The sequence below is a fragment of the Anabrus simplex genome, chromosome 5, assembly GCF_040414725.1.
Source record: "Anabrus simplex isolate iqAnaSimp1 chromosome 5, ASM4041472v1, whole genome shotgun sequence".
Lineage (NCBI taxonomy): Eukaryota > Metazoa > Arthropoda > Insecta > Orthoptera > Tettigoniidae > Anabrus > Anabrus simplex.
Genome location: NC_090269.1, coordinates 417,919,682 through 417,935,700, shown reverse-complemented (window position 1 = coordinate 417,935,700; position 16,019 = coordinate 417,919,682). Strand labels below are relative to the sequence as shown.

The 16,019-nt window shown below is 37.9% G+C and overlaps 1 protein-coding gene across 4 annotated transcripts in view; it reads left to right on the top strand.

Annotated features, from left to right (window-relative positions):
* The window catches only part of Secp43 (tRNA Selenocysteine associated protein), a 135,237-nt gene that overhangs the window by 100,902 nt on the left and 18,316 nt on the right, over window positions 1-16,019 (top strand). The window lies entirely within an intron of this gene.

Sequence of the window (16,019 nt, the reverse complement as noted above, 5' to 3'; positions counted from 1 at the left end):
CCACCTACAATTACGACCTTGTCATTCAAATTGAACAATTTCCAGAACATCAGCGAAGTCAAACAAGCCAGGTTCAAGTCACAAAAACGAAATTAGAAAGATAAAGTGGTTGAGTTTTACATCAAGTGTATCGGCTAAGGCTTATGCAAATTCAGATTTTTAACTCGCATGTTCATCAGTCTTTTTAAAACAACATAAGAATGTACTGTCACTTGTTAATTTAAACTACAGACAGACATTTGCATCTAAGCATACCTTGCAATGTTTTAAATACTTTAATGTGTTTATATGTTTGTATAATGGGCAAATTTCACATTATTTCAATGTAATACGTAACGCTGAACAACGCAAGATTTATTGTTATCAACTGTTTTAGACTTTCAAAAGAGCATTTAAGCACGTTCAACCATGTTTGCTACTATTTTAATGTAGATATGTAATATATTTTATTGAGCCATCAGCATATAATTACACTTGACTGGCATATTTTACTGCTAATTTACTGCTGTAATATTCACAAATTCAACAAAGCTCGCCTCATACATGACTAAACATTTATAAGAATGGAACTTGTTTCAACTGAATAGGCAAAAGCCTGTGGTAAATTATTCTTACATTATGCATTAGAAAGAAAAGACGAATCCATTTTATTATAATTACATATGTATATTGGGTCATTATATTATGTAATAAGGGTATTTAACTTGTTATAATTTTAGCTATATTGTAACATTGGAATTCTTAGCAAAAGTGTAATCAACATAATGTTAAATTTCAGAATATATCATAAAGCTTTTAGGAATGAGGCATAATACAAAATGCAACCATAAGATTCTAATGCAGCTGAGGATGACCTTGTGAGAGGTCGAAACCGGTCCTATTATACATGTGATATTCCATCATACATGTGTTATTTATTGTATTGATTAGGTGGAACCTTTCTTTCTTTTTTTATGATATTTGGTGGCTATCAATACGGAACAAAAATGAAATTTATAAATCAAGATATAAATCAAAAAATCACGAAGTATCAATCATCACAATAAAGAAATCTAAAAAAATTCACTTGGCACATAATTAACCCCTTGCCTTACCTAACCGTTGAATCGATGGGGTGCGCTACCTTGGACTCGACTTACGTATCTGCCGAATCGACGGGGCAATGCAGTGGCCTGCGTTATTGACGAAACAGTGAAGTAATTGATTATTAATTCAACAGATGGCATTAAAAGGTTTCTTTATATTACAAGGAAGTCTCTTATCGCTGTATTTACATTATCTTTCTGTGAATCACCACTGTATTTGAAGATGGCTGAACAGCTGTTATAGAGATTATTCAGTTAGTAAAGATGAGCGAGCGGGAAGTTATGAACATCTTAATAGATAGTGATTGTGATGAAGATTTATATATCTGAAAGTTCTTCTTGTGAATGTAGTGATGAAGACACCTTATCTGTGCTTAGTGAAGTTAGTGATAATGATACGAGTGATGAAACAGACGTAAATATTGTGACTGTAAATGTTCCCGCGCACCGTAACGAAAAAATAGAAGAGTGGTAGTGGAAATCTACGTGTCCATTACAAGATATTCCTACAAAAGTGCAATTTGCGGGAATTCCTGGGGTAAGTCCTGTTTTTGAAAACCTTGAACTTACGGCTAAAAACATGCTAGATCAATTTCTCGGTGATGACTTTGGGCAAAGTGTTTGTGATGAGACAAACAAATGTGCGTTAATAGGTGAGTTTATTTCCTACAGTATATTTTTTCAGTGTAATGTAGCAAATTTCATTGAAATAGTTATTCGTACTGCGTTGGCCTTTGGAGAACAAGACCGCTGCTGCAGACTCATGGCCTGAAGATGACGGGAGGACAGCAACTGCAGTTTTGGTTCTTTGTAGGGGCTACTACTCGCAGGAGCACCCTGATTGTCTTCATGACGCATGGTTAATGCCGTTCCAAGATTCCTTGTATTTCTAAACTATTGTCGGTGCCAATAATCGAACCCAGCTTGCCTTAACGAGATGGTAGAATTCGAGACTGGAACCACAGTGGTGGTCTGTTTAATTCTGAGTGTTTATGTACTGGTTTCACATTATTTGAGCAAATAGTTGCAGAGATATTAATATTTAAATACAGCCGTGTATGAACCTCATTTGCATCAGAATTTAAATGGTAAATCGAAGGTTCAGAGCACATGTTTATATAAGCAAAGGGGTTAAGAGGAAAATCAACATAAGGAGCTTGGCCTTTGCAGATTACATTACGATCCTAACCAACAACTCTAAGGATGGTGCAGTTGCTGTTCAATCCTTACACGAAACAGCAGTGAAGACTGGACTACAAATATCATGCGACAAGACCAAGTACTTTGAGCGTAAGCACCCCGGGAAAACCCCTTCGACGACCATCAATGAAAAGATAGGAAAAGTCAATCGATTCTGGTATCTTGGTGAATTAGTCCACCCCAGTGGTATAGGCGAAACCTCCATCTTAGACAGATGTGGCAAACTCGTCACAGCATACCAACTGTCGTGGCAAAACCTTTGCAACAAAAAGTACACTTCAAAGAATTCCAAAATATGCCATTACAAAACCGTTGTCAGACCCCAGTTCTTATATCTGCAGAGACCCTACTGATGAACAGGAAAGGCACCATGGACGACGTGGAAAAATTTGAAAGATGTATTCTCCGGAAAATTCATGGGCCAAGAGTGCTCCCAGATAGAATCTACTGTTAAAAAACAAACTCTGAACTGCACCGACAGTTGGAAAGTGCTAACACTAGCATGCAACATTTTACGGGCACTTTCTGAGAATGGACAACGGCAAGCTTACGAAGGATCTTCTCGCTCATCAAAAGCTACAAGACTGGAAGCATGTGGCTCAGTGAAGTAAAAAAGGACTTAGCTCCTGCTGGGATTTCTGATACTGATGTCTCAGACCACCCTAAATTTTGTAAATAGGTAAATTCCTGGTTTCCTGTACCAAAAGTTGTAAAATCTCGCAAACCTCTTTCACAAGAAAGAAAGGGAAAACTAATAGCAGGACTTGAAGTATTGGGAACGAAAGCAAACATCCAATAAGAACTAGTCGTAAGCGCTCCCATGTCAGCCTAAGTCACTAATTACGTGGTATTCTTCTTCACAGTACCATATCAAGTCCCCCTGACGGCGATCACTGTGGCGAATGCAGTACGATCCCTTGCTAGGTGGAAAAGTCTTTTAGCACTATGAATTCCAGTCCATTCATTGATGTTTCCAAGCCATGAAGTTGGCCTAAAAGTAGACATTCACCGGGCGAGTTGGCCGTGCGCGTAGAGGCGCGCGGCTGTGAGCTTGCATCCGGGAGATAGTAGGTTCGAATCCCACTATCGGCAGCCCTGAAGATGGTTTTCCGTGGTTTCCCATTTTCACACCAGGCAAATGCTGGGGCTGTACCTTAATTAAGGCCACGGCCGCTTCCTTCCAACTCCTAGGCCTTTCCTATCCCATCGTCGCCATAAGACCTATCTGTGTCGGTGCGACGTAAAGCCCCTAGCAAAAAAAAAAAAGTAGACATTCAAAAAGTAGCCGGGCAGCCCATGGAGGAATTTCATATCAAGACGCATTATAACGAATACTGCAAAGCAGCATAGATCATCTAGTATATACAAGGGCTGTAAATAAAGTAGTGGCAACGTAGTCCAGACATTCGCAGGAGAAGCGCCAATAGGATTCGGGAGCGGTCAGGTGGCGCTGTGTAGTGTGCATTTAACAGGCATACAGTTAGGAGTGTTTTTGCCATGTGGCATTGAGGTGTGAAAAGTGTAGATTTCACCGCTCGAAAGCATGTTTTCAAAAGGTTATCAGTGTTCGTGGATTAAAATCTAGGTTTCCCGTGGCAAAAATGCATTATAATATTATCGAGGTTTAAGTGAAGCCTGTGGCAAGAATGAATTACTGTATAGGACGGTTGCACGATGGGTCACGGCGTTTAGTGCGGGTTGAAACGTGGTCTTGGAACACCCTCCGTACTCACCAGGCATGAGTCCTTGTGACTTTGACCCGTTTCCGAATTGAAAGAACCCCTCCGAGGCCACCAATTTCCTGACATGGCATCTGTACTTCGCGCAGTAGGGCGCGCCATCACTGTCATCAACAGAGAACTGTTTCCAATGGCTTCCTGACATTTTTTGGCAAAATGTAATAGACTTTGCAGGTGACTACATTGAAGGAATGTAATGGTTCATTAAATATTGCATTCTATCAATATTGCCACTACTTTATTTACAGCCCTCGTAGTACGTTCTTGTACGGTAAATTTTTTACTGAATGTTACCATTAGTCCTCTACTTTTAAAGGTTATGTTTTACTCGAAAACATGGCTTCAGATGCAAGCCTTTCTCAAAAGTTCTTGAATGCATTATATTCAATTCTGCCTGTCATTAATAACACACCACAAAATTAATTGGGAAGTTTTTAATCACAACTCAAGAAATTTTGGTTTAATCTTGACCTTAAGCTCAGCTGCGAAGTGCATCGAGACTCCACAAGCCAATATACTGCAGGTGGAAAATGATACAAACCTTTTTTAAATGTTAGGCTGTGCATTATAAAATGATAAGGGCATTTTAACATAAAAACATAAAAATAAAAATGTCCATCTTATATTTTGGTCAGTACGGTAATGTCCCAATATCCCAAGACCTCTCATGGCTTTATGTAAGGTGCAGCATCTGCTCAGATCATGAGAACACAGTCGTATGTATTGCCTGATGGTGCTAGAGGATTGAGTGCATCACTGAAAATTGTGGCAAATGTGCAAGGTTCACCTTAGGTAATACTTCAGAATGAGTAAAAGTGCAGAGAAACTACATTTTGTAAAGACTTTGTCCCACATACTCAGAAGGGAGCCACGAGCAACTACAGTGATAAGAATATCTCGAGCAGGGTGACCATACGTCCAATGATCTCATTGTATCCTTCTGTCCGGCGTCTCAGAAAAATGTTCAATAATTCCATAATGTCCTCCGTTTATGATAATAGTAAATTTCAACTGCCATATTTTGGCGTTTTGCTTTCAAGGCGATCTTGTATTTAGAAATTTCACCATAAAATGTCGTATCAGTATGTTCTATAAGTACATTCTAAGTCAACAAAGCATTTTAAAGAAGATAAGTTCATCAGAAAAATACAGTTAAGCACATGTTAATTGCTTACAAATCATTGGGCTCTTTTTGGTGTTCCTCTTCTTCTTTTCATTAAAATGTATTATTATTTTTCCATTTTAAGACTACTTTCCCTGGGCATGTTTAATAACATGTAATGAAATGAAATCAATATATCTGTGCTTTTAATCGTTATTCTCTAATGTCCTATATTTTTCTTGAATGTCCTACATTTTGGGGCACCATGTCCTTTTCTTTCTGCTTGTGATATCTGGTCACCCCAATCTCAAGTCATGAGACATGAGAAATCTTTCCAACCGGGCGAGTTGGCCGTGCGGTTAGGGCGCGTGGCTGTGTGCTAAGTATACCTGTTGGAATTTTATGACTTCCGTGGTTTCCTTAAACACAAGGCAAATGCGATGTGAAGATGATCCTTTAAGGAAGTTCTTGCCAGTTCCTTTTCCAGTACTTGTTCTAATTACCACAGTGACAGTACATTAACACGAATATCTATAGGTGTTATGTAGCCGTCCTTTTGTTCTTGTTATTTGGTCACCGGTATATGTATTAAGTTTTTGGAAATGTTATCTTGTACTCATGAATATGGCATTGAGTGAAAGTATTGATTTTCAAATGTGCTATATTTGATTCTGCCCATCTTGAAAAACGATTAATCGAGGCTTTAGCATTGATGGGAATGAAATTTCTGACGGTTGATGAGTGAAATGGAATGGATAATGCAGGATTTTTAAACCATGATTTAATTAGGATGCTTGCGGGACTATGTAATTTGTATGAATAATCCAGGAAACCGTTATTCCCAGGAACGGATAATCAAGGTTGCACTGTAATAGGATTTATATAGTGTCATCTTAGCTTTCAGCGGTGCTTGTTTATCACACAGCCGCCGTTGTCTTACTTGGTGGTAAATTTATGTTGCTGTGCTAATTCAGTTATCCGCCTTATATTTTGCAAAGTTTTCTTTCGATAGTATACTTCCCAAGTACTTAAACTTTGGAACACTGTCCAGTTTGGTGTGATTTAGTACGATTTGTGGTTCATGATCTTCCACTGTCTCTTCGTCACCACCGTCTTAGCCTTGCTGGTATTTAAATCGTGTCTCTCAAATTCTTGATTCCATCTCTGCAGCCTTTCCTCCACATCCTTCTTGGTTTCACCCCAGATAACATCGCCTGCAGAGACTAAAGCTTGTAATTCCTGCTACTTCTTCCTTTTTAGTACCTTTATCATGGCATCCATCATGGTGATAAATAGGAGGGGTGACAAAGCTCTGCCAAGCTGTACTCTTTGTTTCAAACTATTTGGATAGGCTGCAACCCACTTGCACACAACTTCTAGTTTTATCCTCACTGTTATTGTTATATTAATATTAATCGTATGGCGTCAGGTACCATGTGCAGGCATTTTAATTTGACACCATCTGGCTGCGTGCTCGTCAGTTACGAAGTTTTGTTTTACTCTAGGCCTACCAGATGGCAGAGTAAAACGAATCTCTCTCTTGGGCATCTATGACTTTTATTTTTGTCAGATGAACTCCCTAAGTGTCACCAGAGATCCTGTGCATGCTGACATGCGACACTGAGTGTCGAACAGACTTTTTCTGCCCTTCAAAACCCCGACCATCCCTGCCAGATTTGAACCTGCTATCTTAGGATCTGTATGCCAACACCCTAACTACTGATCCACAGAAGGAGCTATCCATACAGTATCTTCATTTTTGCAGTAAGTTTGATGATGATGATGATGATGATGCTTGTTGTTTAAAGGGGTCTAACATCTAGGTCATCAGCCCCACAGTAAGTTCGTCACAAACCTTTAACTCTTAGGCATTCCCACATACACTTCCCTGATATGCTATCATAAGCCTTTTCGCTGTCTAGGAATAGTAGAAATAGTGGTTTCCCTTTTCTCCGGTACTCCTGAGCCTTAACGATATATTGTTCCTCTTCCATAAAAAAGTTCTACAATTCCTTTTAAACTAGTCGGTGATTTTTTTTTTTTCAGAAGTATTAGCCAGTGTAATGCCATTATAGTTGGCGCATTACTCTCTACTCCTCTTCTTGAAAAGTGGTATGATTATGTCCTTTTACCAGTCTTCTGGAATGTTATTTTCCTGCCATACTTTGTTGGACTGCTGCTGACAACATATCCGCATTCAGTTCATCCACTCCAACTGCTTTCCCTTTCCTCATACTTTTCAGGGACTTTTCTATTTCAAACCATTTAATTGGTGGTTCCATCTTTCTGCTTGGCGTGTTCTACTGTGATGTAGCGCAGTCACTTCACTTATGAACATATTGAAAACGGTCTTCAATTCACTTTCCTGTTCTATTGCATTTTCCTTCTTTATCCCTGTTCTTCACTACCCTGTACTGGGCTGAGTGCCTTAGACTTTGGAGGCGTTGGTGTTCTGACCCCAACTTGGCAGGTTCGATCCTGGCGCTAACCAGTGGTATTTGAAGGTGCTTAAATACGTCAGCCTCATGTCTGTAGATTTACTAGCACATAAAAGAACTCCTGAGAGACAAAATTATGGCACCTCAACATCTTCGAAAACCGTCAAAAATAATGCACAATAATTTCCTCTGCTACATCCATGTTTTTGTCTATTCACTTCTTGACCTACTTGGTCTTGTACGGTGTGGGGTTGGTTTTTTTTTAGCATCCATTTTGCTCTTTAATGGCTATTTTGACTCTTGTTATTCCATCAAGGTATATCTTTTTCCTTCTTGGTCGATCCTGTTACCCTCTACTGTTGTTTCTCCATTTGGTAGGTTTCATTGTATTCTGTTCTGATATCCCTCCTGCAACTTGGCTGCTTCTGATTTCTGTCTTTACTTTTAATTTCTTCTTTGTTTTCTTCTGAGTTACATTAGTTGCATGGTTTAAGTCCATGAACACCAGTGTATGGTAGCTGTACATTATTTTGCTGGGAATGACCCCCATTTTCCCCTGCCTTTATTTATGATGACCTAATTGATTTAAGTGTTGTTTGCCGTTCCAGCTGGACCTGTTTATTTTGTGGCTCTCCTTTGTTTTGAAGAGCCTCCGTGGCTCAGGCGGCAGCGCGTCTGCCTCTCACCGCTGGGTTCCGTGGTTCAAATCTCGATCACTCCATGTGAGATTTGTGCTGGACAAAGCGGAGGTGGGACAGGTTTTTCTCCGGGTACTCCGGTTTTCCCTGTCATCTTTCATTTCACCGACACTCTCCAATATCATTTCATCTGTCAGTCATTTATCGTGCCCCAGAGGAGTGCGACAGGCCTCAGCAGCCGGCACAATTCCTATCCTCGCCGCAAGATGGGGGCTTCATTCATTCCATGCCTAACCCGGTCATTGACTGGAAAACAGGTGGTAGGTTTTCTCTTCTCCTTTGTTTTGAAGAAGATAATTTTGATGGTCATACCTCTTTTTCTTTTTTTTACACAGATCAATCAGTTGTTCGTCTTTTGTATTTCTGTTTCCAAGCCCTTGTGGCCCATTGATGTCCTCATAGCCACGCCTCTCAGCTCCAATTTGTGCATTTAAATCTCCAATATTTATAACATTTTCTTCATTGATTGCATGACCCAAGTCTTAAAGAAATTTTTCTCTTTTCATCAGCACTGGGTTTAACTACGGTTAGGTTGAATGGAGAATCCCACCTTCCAATACTTATTTGTTTTTTATTGCTAGTTCATGTATTTATGTAACATAATCTAGTTTAAAATCTAATTACAGTATTAAAAAGTACATGTTTCACTCCTAATGTGGAACATCTTGAGCCAAAAAAAAGATACAAAAATTGACATAAACAAAATAAAAAACACTTATTATGATAATAATGATAAGATAAAATGTTCCTTCATGTTGGGTTAAAACCTCAACAAGTCATTGTTCGAGTTTTAGATAAAATCTGATGTAAAGGATCTTCTTTCTTCAAAAGCTGGAGAAGTATGAACTTATAGTGTCTTGAGGATAGACTTAAATTGTGAAATTTTAAAATACGATGTTCGGGGGAAACTCCTAAAGAATAACCGAAGTTGAGGTTGATTTTTTGTTTTTAAGTTTTAAGATGTTGAAGGGAGTCTGTAACGAAAGAAATGAAAATTTGTTTTAAAATGTCAGATTTTGCCAACAAAAAAAATCAATGACTAGAAAGTTTTACATGATTATGACAGGAAAATTATGACAATTTTATTTTTCCCCATATTTCCATTTGAGAATTAAGGGTGGGAAAATTATGCGAGGGACAAAATTGCGCTGAGTAAATATGATAATCGATTTATTGGGCCCATACAATGGGTGATATGAATAAACCAGAGATGTATCTCTTGTCTCATAAATATTAAGACATGTCTCAAATGTATACGAATAAAAAAGCGATGTCTCAGCAGTGACCTTTGCTCCTTGAGACACACTTCGTTAGCGGATTCTCTCGGAGACACATCTCCAAATGTATATGAATAAACTGGAGCTTAGTCTCTCTGAATACCGAGCTCGATAGCTGCAGGCGCTTCAGTGCGGCCAGTATTCGGAAGATAGTGGGTTCGAGCCCCATTGTCGGCAGCCCTGAAGATGGTTTTCCGTAGTTTCCCATTTTCACACCAGGCAAATGCTGGGGCTGTACCTGAATTAAGGCCACGGACGCTTCCTTCCTACTCCTAGCCCTTTCCTGTCCCATCATCGCCGTAAGACCTATCTGTGTCGGTGCGACGTATAGCAAGTTGGGAAAAAAAGGAGTCTCTCTGAATGGAGATTGATCTCAGAATTTCTTGAGACTGCCTAGAAGGTGTCTCAAGGCGAATCAGGCTTACAGCGTGATGGCGGAGTTTATGATGGTTTTACAACGGAGAAGAAAAATTTATAAAGCACGAAGAGATTCTCTCGAACATGATTATAAAGATTTCTACCGTTTCCGGAAAGAAAATGTGGAATGGTTAGCACAACATTTTCTGGAGCTAATACACGAAACATTCATATAACAGTAATGATAAAGATGATGACGTTGATAGCCATTAACGATAGGATTTACATGCATCATAATGTCTAAAATGTTCAAAATCAAACCAGAAATATGCAAAACCGTGTAACATACAATTCTGAAAATGTTCTTAGTAATTATTAAATTAACTTAATTATTTTGAATCTATTCCACATTTGTGATTTTTTTCTGTACATTGATATTTTTTCTATTCACAAAATACGACTTAATATTTTATAAATAAAATTAATTCACAATCACGGAAAAGGCCAAAACAAAACATAGCTATGTTTAAGATATGACTTACCATTTTTCACTTTGTCCTGCTCCTTAGCTGAATGATCAGCGCAGTACTCCTCGATTCAGGGGGCCCCTGGGTTCAATTCGCGGTTGGGTCAGATTTTAACCTTAAATCCTCAACATTCCAGCAACTCACACACAACACTATCCTCCACTACAATAACACGGCAGATGACACCCATCCTCGTCGGGGGGTCTGCCTTACAAGTGCTGTACCAGGCTAGAAATAGCCACACGAAATTATTATTATTATTATTATTATTATTATTATTATTATTATTCATATTTTGATATCTGGAAGGATATTTTTTTCAAGTCTGAAAATTATCGCTCTCTATTACATGTTGGCCAAATGGTATTGAACAAATGTGTGAGTATCTTTGGTCCTGGTGTAAGCTATCCCATTTATGTTTACTTTAAGTGCCGTAAAATGCCTATTTCGGTTGCACTGTTTCTAAGTTTATTTAAAAGTTTCAACCGGCTGCTCGTGGCCTTGACAAAAATATGCTCTAAGTGATTTCACAACATTTAACAGATTCGCATAATGACAGTATTCGGCCAATGATTTGCTGCCTCTGTTAGTGCTGCTCTTTCTCAACCACCACACCAAAATCTCACTTGCGCCGAATACTACAAGGGAAGCATTTGGTTTGGATCAGACAGATTTCAATGAAACTTCGATGAATTGTCAATCCACCTGTCTTAAATTTATTGCTGATATTCACTTTGTCATAAAATCAACAACATTGTTATAATTAATTGCTAAAGAACAGCTGGGTGGTTTGCAGCTGTATTGACCTCGCGTATTCACTGTAGAAATTCACTGATAGTTCTATTTTAAAGAAATGCACTGATAGTTCTATTTTAAAGTTACATTATTCAGTGTGCTTTAGAGTGAAAATTACATTCTGACAACATGAACAGAAAGTCTTGCTCGTCAAACCCATTTTACTAACATGCACAATACAGTATGTGAATATTTCAAAATATTGGGCTTTTAATATGTCATTTACAATTGAAGCTAAAATATGTAATATGAAATCCTCGTCATTTGTCTATAAACTTGCATGCTATAAATAGTCTTAAATTTTCGGATTCTTGTTGAGAGTCATTCATTTTGTCACACTGTGGGTAACCTATATAACAACGTCAATCATGCAGCGATGTTCTGATGTCTTAATTGATCATCCTACCATGTTTCATTGAAATCGCTGCCATCTACACACCACGTTCCATTTAAAACTGGAGCAAGAATTTACTGTCAATAAATACTGGTACCGGTACGGCAGAACGGTTATTACCATTGAGTTCCGGATGCCTTAGCTCATAATGTTACTAAGTTTCATTGCAATTTGTCCGGTCCAAATCAAACAACTCCCTTGTTACTTATATTCATTTATGAATATGGATAGCATTTTGTATTATTTCTATGTTTTAAAAGTTTGAAATTTGGACAGTTTATGCAACAGTATATAGGGAACGTGCATGGTACTAGTAACAGAGCGCTCTGGCGGAGTTCCGAGAATTAATACAGTGAGAGTGCATTCCGCTGGAAGACTTGCTTCATAGTTAACGGCAAAAAATATCGTTGCATATTGTCGTCAAGATAAATATGAAGTAATTCTATGGAAGTTGTAATGCTGTACATATAAAAATACATTCAAACCTGATATTGTTGTCACAGGATGAAATGAAGAACAATATTGTAACTACCGCATATCTATTAATCTGTGAAAAGTCAAATTTCGCGAGTGAGATTTCCGGTGAAATTGACTGTGCTTTTGACAAACTATTGACAGGCAGCATCTGGTAAAGCAAATAAACAGGAATTCAGTTGGATTAACCCATTCCAGTCTGGGCCTTAATATCCCTAACAAATATTCTGGACTGGCCATTTTGAGTTATATTTAAAACATTATATCTGTACCTGTAGGAGATATTTGCATGATTATTTTTTCTTTGTGCTTGTTTGTGCATCTAGTGTTGAAAAACGGTGTTTGTATTATGTCAACTATCACTTGAGATTTTAAAATTGTTTATATATTATACTATGTTTTGCGAATGGAAAAAAGGTCTGACGGATAACTAAGCAAGTACAGTTTTCTGAAATACTGTTATATTTACCCTATTTTGCTAATATAAAATGACCATTGCAATTACAAAACAACTACAATAATGAGTACGATAAAAAATAATAATTTTTCATAATAATAATAATAATAATAATAATTACAATAATGAAAATGGGAGCTCTTATGCAATTTTATTTTAATTGATAAATTTTGTCAAAAGTTACTTGAATGTAAAAATATTGTTCCATTTACCACAGATGACTTCTGAGAAAGGTAAATTACAGTCTTCTAAACAGACAACTTTACTAATATGTAGACAATCTTACGTATTCACGCAAATTTGATATACGCTGGAACATGCGCTAGGCCGTAAAATGAACTCCAATCATAATGAAATGTAAGAAGTTGTTTCGAATTCATATGTCAATAATATGTTCATTTGCGCATAAACTTATATCATAAAATATCGAAAATATCACTTTCGTCAAGCACGTATGCCGCGAGAAGCCATGTCTTAGAGCTCACTGAGTGACAACATCTACTGATGCATGTTGATCGAAAATGTTGTAAATTCTCTGACTTAGACATAATACTGCCATCTGCTTAAATACTCGCGTAACTAATACATGAAGAAACACGATCTAACCAACAGAATGCGTGCATAGCTCGTTCTTGATTTTTAGTGAATTGTAAAACCTTACTACGGCCTATGCCCACAGCACGGCCTGAGCGTAATTTCGGCCGCTGCGAGCTATGCTCGCTGTTAGACCGGAAGGAGTTAAGTAGATAACACGGCATGTTGCTAAGCGAAGTTCTGATAAGAAAAATTTATACGAGTGGATTATGTGCAGGGGTTATAGTTCTACGTTCTTTATTATTGGTGGCAAGAAATTTGCTAATACACAAGCTACGTAAACAATGTCACTGATATACGGAAGCAGATCTTGAGGAATATTTTTCAAGATTTTGAAAATGGTCACCCTGTGTGTGCATCTGTCAACATGAATTCGCACACTTGCTACACTCTGAGTTTGTAACATATCATCTTCTGTAAATCTCCCATTGTGAAGAAAAGGCGGCATAACAAGTAAAGATTGATGTGACTGTGTTTTAAAACCTGGGAATCCCTTGTCGGCTAATATAACGTCCCCTTCACTCAAAAAGATTTAGGAAGCCTGAATTGTTAACAATAAAAGTATCATTAGTTCTTCCACCATAACAAGGGAAACAAAAACAATAGTTCTGTTTGGGGCCACAGCTAATAAAAATTTAAATGTATAACATGACTTGTACGAAGAATAAATGTAACATCTCTCATCTGTTCTTGCTGGCGTTTCTGATTTCATTTCTGTGCAATCTATTATAACCCGTGCATCAGGATAAAATATTTTAAAAGCGCTAGGCAAAGTATTATGCAGGGATAGTTTGCTAGGCCACAAAATAAAATTAGTAGTGCGTTTCTTGACTACTCCGAGAGCAGTAAAAAATATTCGCGCAGCAGTAGTCCGATGTACACCAAATATGACTGCCAAGGCAGAATAGGTTATACCCAATTTCATTTTCATTAAAAAAAGAGTAAACAAACATTGTTATTACTTATGTTTACAGACACTTTAGAAACAAAGAGAGAAAGTAAAAAACTGAATGTTTCAAATTAAACTGTGCCTCATTTTTTATGCTCTGGTATCCATAAAATGTGGTGTTGGGACCACAACTTTTATACACCTTTTCCGAAAAATTTGGAGGTACTGTGATTGACTAGCACTGTGTGCGTACATCATTCCCACTAAAAACACAAGTGAATTCGAAAGTCATTGCTTCAATCTCAAATGCTGCTTACATCGACTTATGTAGTTTTTCACACTCATTTTTCACAATAAATTCATGAATTTCCTGATTAGAAGACGTATGTATATTTGAACATTTCTTTCGTTTACTCGCTCTTAAAACCGGGATACATCACATTCTCTTTTCGGTTTCTTCTTATAGCTCTCATGAAACATAGATGGTATATATGATGGATGATTTTCAGTATTACTAGGTTTTCCTCCAACAAAATGTTCACTGCAAATGATGGACCATTTGGTGGGTTCCGATGGAGTTCTGTGTGCACTGAAATGCAGGAAAGCATTTATTATTATTATTATTATTATTATTATTATTATTATTATTATTATTATTATTATTATTTGGCGTAGTCAAGACACGTGCGCATGGAAGGACATGAATGTAAACATATGAACCTGCTGCAATGCATAGTTGAAATGAAATGTACTATTTCAAAGTGTACTTAAATGAATGTTCTTGACTTGGCATACCTGATATGTTTGAAATGTGTGATTTATGTCACAAATGAAATAAGGTAGCCTACTGTACTTACTTTATCCTTCCGATAGCAGAAATCCACTTCCTGCATCTGTCCGATTCCTATGGATGGCCAGGAAATGTGTGAAATGTAATTCCTTTCCATGCGTGTTTCTTTGTGTGTTGTGGCAGTTCATTGCACAACAGTTTCTATTTGATTTAGGCATTTTGATACACTACTACTACTACTGCTACTACTACTACTACTACTACTACTACTACTACTACTACCACTACCACCACCACCACCACCACCACAATTTCACACCCACAGTTACACAGCCTGGACTGACTGCTCAAGACAAGATCACCAAAATGTTACCGATTTCTTCCGCTAGAGGCGCTAAGAGCGGCTGTGCACGCTCCCTATCGTATTGGTTGTATATTATATACCGGGTGAGTTGGCCGTGCGGTTAGGGGCACGCGGCTCCGAGCTTACATCCCGGAGGTAGTGGGTTCAAGCCCCACTGTCAGCAACCCTGAATATCGTTTTCCGTGGTTTCCCATTTTCACACCAGGCAAATGCTGGGGCTGTACCTTAATTAAGGCCACGGTCGCTTCCATCCCACTCCTAAACCTATCCCATCATCGCCTAAGACCTATCTGTGTCGGTCCGACGTAAAACAATTTGTAGAAAAAGTACATTATATGCAGAAACACCCCTAGTTATGTACAGGTATGATCAATAAAATCTTCATATTCGTGAAGAATGGAGTACGAAGCGTGTTTAAAAAGTGTTAGAGTGACTTTCAATGACCGCAGAAAATTATGCATTTGAATGTGGATCCTAAATGTGATGATAAATACAATGTAACTTCTTACACAATATCTTGAAAGAAACTTACAGTACAAGAAAAGAAACCTTAAATCAGTCGTTCCCAAGCTGGGGTGTAAGTATACCAAGTGTACCAGCTACTACGTTTATGTAAGCCTAGAAAGAACTGAAATAATTGAATATTGATTAATACAAAAGGTATACAGTAGTTTGCAGAATAGGCTCCCAAGTGAAACACAACTGAAGAAGAAAAGGCTGTCAAGAACTATTCTAAATGAAAAAAATATCGGTGGGTGTTCCATTTCGGTTGTACTTGTTTGTTCTGCTCTTTTCTCCCTTTCATGTATAAGATTTTCCATTTGCAGTTGTAAAACTCG